This window comes from Schistocerca cancellata, chromosome 4 (assembly GCF_023864275.1).
Source record: "Schistocerca cancellata isolate TAMUIC-IGC-003103 chromosome 4, iqSchCanc2.1, whole genome shotgun sequence".
NCBI classification, from domain to species: domain Eukaryota; kingdom Metazoa; phylum Arthropoda; class Insecta; order Orthoptera; family Acrididae; genus Schistocerca; species Schistocerca cancellata.
Window position 1 is genome coordinate 187,773,497 of NC_064629.1, and position 6,630 is coordinate 187,780,126.

Consider the following 6,630-nt stretch of genomic DNA (forward strand, 5'->3'; position numbering starts at 1 on the left):
ACGAAATTTTTGCTGCGAAGCTGATAACACAGCATTCTTTGTATTTTATCTAGTTTGCTGTGTGTTAACTTGATACGTTTGTTAACCACTACTGGCCATTAAAATTGCTACATCAAGAAGAAATACAGATGATAAACGGGTATTCATTGGACAAATATATTATACTAGAACTGACATGTGATTACATTTTCACGCAATTCGGGTGCATAGATCCTGAGAAATCAGTACCCAGAACAACCACCTCTGGCCGTTAGAACGGCCTTGATATGCCTGGCCATTGAGTCAAACAGAGCTTGGATGGCGTGTACAGGTACAGCTGCCCATGCAGCTTCAACACGATACCACAGTTCATCAAGAGTAGTGACTGGCGTATTGTGACGAGCCAGTTGGTCGGCCACCATTGACCAGACGTTTTCAATTGGTGAGAGAACTGGAGAATGTGATGGCCAGGACAGCAGTCGAACATTTTCTGTCTCCAGAAAGGCCAGTAAAGGACCTGCAACATGCGGTCGTGCATTATCCTGCAGAAATGTAGGTTTTCGCAGGGATCGTATGAAGGGTAGAGCCACGGGTCGTAACACATCTGAAATGTAACATTCACTGTTCAAAGTGCCGTCAATGTGAACGAGAGGTGACCGAGACGTGTAACCAATGGCACCCCATACCATCACGCCGAGTGATGCGCCACTATGGCGATGACGAATACACGCTTCCAATGTGCGGTCACCGCGATGTCGCCAAACACGGATTCATCCGAAAAAATGACGGTTTGCTATTCGTGCACCCAGGTTCGTCGTTGAGTACACCATCGCAGGCGCTCCTGTCTGTGATGTAGCGTCAAGGGTAACCGCAGCCATGGTCTCCGAGCTGATAGCCCATTCTGCTGCAAACGTCGTCGAACTGTTCGTGCAGATGGTTGTTGTCTTGCAAACGTCCCCATGTGTTGACTCAGGGACCGAGAAGTGGCTGCACGATCCGTTACAGCCATGCGGATAAGATGCCTATCATCTCGACTGCTAGTGATACGAGGCCGTAGGGATCCAGCACGGCGTTCCGTTTTACCCTCCTGCACCCACCGATTCCATATTCTACATCTACATCTACATTTATACTCCGCAAGCCACCCAACGGTGTGTGGCGGAGGGCACTTTACGTGCCACTGTCATTATCTCCCTTTCCTGTTCCAGTCGCGTATGGTTCGCGGGAAGAACGACTGTCTGAAAGCCTCTGTGCGCGCTCTAATCCCTCTAATTTTACATTCGTGATCTCCTCGGGAGGTATAAGTAGGGGGAAGCAATATATTCGATACCTCATCCAGAAACGCACCCTCTCGAAACCTGGCGAGCAAGCTACAACGCGATGCAGAGCGCCTCTCTTGCAGAGTCTGCCACTTGAGTTTGTTAAACATCTCCGTAACGCTATCACGGTTACCAAATAACCCTGTGACGAAACGCGCCGCTCTTCTTTGGATCTTCTCTATCTCCTCCGTCAACCCGATCTGGTACGGATCCCACACTGATGAGCAATACTCAAGTATAGGTCGAACGAGTGTTTTGTAAGCCACCTCCTTTGTTGATGGACTACATTTTCTAAGGACTCTCCCAATGAATCTCAACCTGGTACCCGCCTTACCAACAATTAATTTTATATGATCATTCCACTTCAAATCGTTCCGCACGCATACTCCCAGATATTTTACAGAAGTAACTGCTACCAGTGTTTGTTCCGCTATCATATAATCATACAATAAAGGATCCTTCTTTCTATGTATTCGCAATACATTACATTTGTCTATGTTAAGGGTCAGTTGCCACTCCCTGCACCAAGTGCCTATCCGCTGCAGATCTTCCTGCATTTCGTTACAGTTTTCTAATGCTGCAACTTCTCTGTATACTACAGCATCATCCGCGAAAAGCCGCATGGAACTTCCGACACTATCTACTAGGTCATTTATATATATTGTGAAAAGCAATGGTCCCATAACACTCCCCTGTGGCACGCCAGAGGTTACTTTAACGTCTGTAGATGTCTCTCCATTGAGAACAACATGCTGTGTTCTGTTTGCTAAAAACTCTTCAATCCAGCCACACAGCTGGTCTGATATTCCGTAGGCTCTTACTTTGTTTATCAGGCGACAGTGCGGAACTGTATCGAACGCCTTCCGGAAGTCAAGGAAAATGGCATCTACCTGGGAGCCTGTATCTAATATTTTCTGCTAACAGTCATTGGATCTCGACCAACGCGAGCAGCAATGTCGCGATACGATAAACCGCAATCGCGATAGGCTACAATCCGACCTTTATCGGAGTCGGAAACTTGATGGTACGCATTTCTCCTCCTTACACGAGGCATCACAAAAACGTTTCACCAGGCAACGCCGATCAAATGCCGTTTGTGTATGAGAAATCGGTTGGAAACTTTTCTCATGTCAGCACGTTGCAGGTGTCGCCACCGGCGCCAACCTCGTGTGAATGCTCTGAAAAGCTAATCATTTGCATATCACAGCATCTTCTTCCTGTCGGTTAAATTTCGCGTCTGTAGCATGTCATCTTCGTGGTATAGCAATTTTAATGGCCAGTAGTGTATAACTGAGGTTGCACCACTGCTGGATAATAGGTGAACATTGGTTTCCAGCCGCCCGCTGGTGGCCGAGCGGTTCTAGGCGCTTCGCTCTGGAACTGCTCGACCGTTACGGTCGCAGGTTCGAATTCTGCCTCGGGCATGGGTGTGTGTGATGTCCTTAGGTTAGTTAGGTTTAAGTCGTTCAAAGTTCTAGGGGACTGATGACTTGAGGCGTTAAGTCCCATAGTGCTCAGAGCCATTTGAACCATTGATTTCCATTGCTTTTACTACACCTTATTACGTAATGTTACTAGCAGAGGTGCAGACGTGACGAGCTATTTTTATTCGTGGCTCAGAGTTCCATAATTATTATAAATTTATCACTTCATTCTTGTACCAAGCCTCTCAAATACAATGCCGATGAAAATTTTTGAGTGAAAATTTGAGTCAGCTTTGCATCATGATTACTGTAAAGGCTGCGCGAGTTTCAGACAGTTGCTTCGGTGCATTAAAGATGGGGCTGGGTTGTGAGTCGCTGTGAAGCGTCGTAGGCGGTTAATCTGTGTGATGAGAGCAGCCCGAGCACAAGTCGCGCGGCCGCCGGGGCTGGGTCCCTCCTTTGTTTATGTATGCAACAAAGGCAGACCCAAGACAAAAGAGCGCTCACGTGAGCGCGTCCACACAACACACACGAAAGCACCACACATAAAAATACTGAAAATTCGCTTTCACTCGATCTCATATCTTACTAGGAGGATTTTTCACGTGCAGCTTTCAGAATTAGCTACTTAGAGTCCTCACACTTTCTTCAGCGCGAGCAGTTCATCTCTGTATTGGTGAGGAATTAATAGGATTATCACTGGCGTTCATGAAAGAATTGTGAAGAAACCATTTGCTATTCGTTTCTAGTTAAGGAAATACGTGGTCAGATATCCGCATTTCATGCTGCGTGTGAAATGTTTTTAATCGTTTCGTTTAATTATTCCTCCTTGACTGGACAAAGATACGTACAGGGTGACCCACAAGTCCGTTAACATTTGAAAGTGCAATAATTCACAGAATAATACAGATATAGAGGTAAAACGTGCCACACATACCTGAAATGACATGGGGTTTTATTGAAACCAAAAACGAGTGCAAAAACTGGCCAACATACGGCGCTGGACGGTAGCACGTCAGTGACGCAGCAACAGAACTTTGGTTACCGAAAATCTGGAACTGTCGTGGAAGCCCGACTGCATGACGAGAAAGTCACCATGTGGTGTAGATTTACGACATCAATCGTGATTGGACCCTTCTTTTTCGAGGAAATGCGGAGTGCTGCTGTAGAAACTGTCAACGTGACGGGTGCGAGGTAGGCCTATATGTTACGGAATCGGATCATCCCTAGCCTGGCTAATAAACACCAGTTGTAAGGCACGACTTTTATGCAGGATTCCGCTCCATCCCATATTGCTACACGTGTGGAAGATCTCTTATACACATACGCTATGTGATCAAAAGTATCCGGACACCTGGCTGAAAACGACTTAAAAGTTCGTGGGGCCGTCCATCGGTAATGCTGGAATTCAGTATGGTGTTGGCCCACCCTTAGCCTAAGGACAGCTTCCACACTCGCAGGCATACACCCAATCAGGCGCTAGAAGGTGTCTTGGGGAATGGCAGCCCATTCTTCACGGATTGCTGCACTGAGGACAGGTATCGATGTCGGACGGGGAGGCCTGGCACGAAGTCAGCGTTCCAAAACATCCCAAACGTGTTCTTTAGGATTCAGGTCAGGACTCTGTGCAGGACAGTCCATTACAGGGATGTTATTGTCGTGTAACCACTCCGCCACAGGCCATGCGTTATGAACAGGTGCTCGATCGTTCTGAAAGATGCAACCGCCATCCCCGATGCAATAGCCAACCCCGAATTGCTCTTCAACAGTGGGAAGCAAGAAGGTGCTTATAACATCAATGTACGCCTGTGCTGTGATAGTGCCACGCAAAACAACTAGGGGTGCAAGCCCCCTCCATGAAAAACACGACCACACCATAATACCACCGCCTCCGAATTTTATTGTTGGCACTGCACACGCATGCAGATGACGTTCACCGGACATTCGCCGTACACACACCCTGCTATCGGATCGCCACATCGTGTACCGTGATTCGTCATTCCACACAACGTTTTTCCACTGTTCAATCTTCCAATGATTACGGTCCTTACACCAAGTGAGGCGTCGTTTAGCATTTACTGGCGTGATGTGTGGTTTCTGAGCAGCGGCCCGACCATGAAATCCAAGTTTTCTCACCTCCCGCCTAACGGTCATAGTACTTGCAGTGGATCCTGATGCAGTTTGGAATTCCTGTGCGATGGTCTGGATAGATATCTGCCTATTTACGACCCTCTTCAACTGTCGGCGGTCTCTGTCACTCAACACACGAGGTCGGCCTGTACGCTTTTCTGCTGTACGTGTCCCTTCACGTTTCCACTTTACTATCACATGGGAAGTTTAGGAGTGTGGAAATCTCGGGTATAGATGTAGGTGACACCCAATCACCTGATCACATTCGAAGTCCGTGAGTTGCGTGCTGCACCCCATTTTGCTCTCTCACGATGTCCAATGACTACTGTGGTCGCTGATATGGAGCACTTGGCAGTAGATGGCAGCACAATGCAACTAATATGTTTTTGTGGGTGTCCGGATACTTTGCGTGACATAGTGTAGTTTGGTGAGGACCAAGTGCTGAGCTGCTACTTCCGTCATGCTTGACCTCCCAGGTCCCCAGACCTCAATCCTTGTGATTATTGGTTTTGAGGTTACCGGAAGTCCCAAGTCTACCGCTATTGTTCGACCTCATTAATGATGGTGAAAGACAACATCCGACGGCAATTTCTCACCATGCCTACCGAAATGCTGTACAATGCTGTTCACAGTACTGTGTCTCGACAACAGGTGTTGTTGATGAATGTTGGCCGACATGTTGAGCATTTATTAAAAAGAACATCGCCTTTGCTAAAAATCAACTGTTATACTAATTATTACTTTTGTGTCATATGAAGCGCCATTGCTTGTCATGTTGTGCACATTTTTGATTTCAATAAAACACCATGTCATTTCCAGCTCGAATGTCAATTTTTACCTCGCTACTTCCATTAGTCTGTGAAGCATTGAGTTTTCAAATGTTAACGGGTTTTTGGGTCACCCTGTATTAATGAACAAGTGTTTATAGAAACTTCCTGGCAGATTAAAACTGTGTGCCGGGCCGAGACTCGAACTCAGGACCTTTGCCTTTCGAGGGCAAGTGCTCTGCCACTGAGCTACCCAAGCACGACTCACGCTCCGTCCTCAAAGCTTTACTTCTGCCAGTATCTCGTCTCCTACCTTGGAGAATTTAGAAGGTAGGAGACGAGATACTGGCAGAAGTAAAGCTGTGAGGACAGGGCGTGAGTCGTGCTTGGGTAGCTCAGTGGTAGAGCACTTGCACGCGAAAGGCAAAGATCCTGAGTTCGAGTCTCGGTCTGGTACACAGTTTTAATCTGCCAGGAAGTTTCATATCAACGCACACTCCGCTGCAGAGTGAAAATCTCATTCTGGAAACATCCCTCCAGGTTGTAGCTAAGCCATGTCTCCGCAATATCCTTTCTTTCAGGAGTGCTAGTTCTGCAAGGTTCGCAGGAAAACTTCTGTAAAGTTTGGAAGGTAGGAGACGAGATACTGGCAGAGGTAAAGATGTGAGGATGGGGCGTGAGTCGTGGTTGGGTAGCTCAGTGGTAGAGCACTTGCCCGCGAAAGGCAAAGGTCCTGAGTTCGAGTCTCGGTCCGCCACACAGATTTAATCTGCCAGGAAGCTTCATATCAGCGCACACTCCGCTGCAAAGTGAAAATCTCATTCTGAAGTATTTATAGGTTTGGTTTCTCGTTAACAACTCCTGATGTTCAAAACGTTTTCGGACAACGTTCAAAATTACTTTAGAATTGATAGATAGGAAGAAAGAAGTAGTCTCAGATTCATGTGGGATGCAATGATGGAGAGTGGACATACAATCTGGTTTTTTTTAGATAGAACTGGTGGTATGAAT

The 6,630-nt window shown here is 46.9% G+C and overlaps 1 non-coding gene across 1 annotated transcript; it reads right to left on the reverse strand.

Moving 5' to 3' along the window:
- Positions 1-5,805: 5,805 nt before the first annotated feature.
- Trnas-cga (transfer RNA serine (anticodon CGA)) lies at positions 5,806-5,879 on the reverse strand. Its single transcript has one exon. It is a non-coding gene; the product is annotated as a tRNA-Ser (tRNA).
- Between the last annotated feature and the right edge of the window lie 751 nt (positions 5,880-6,630).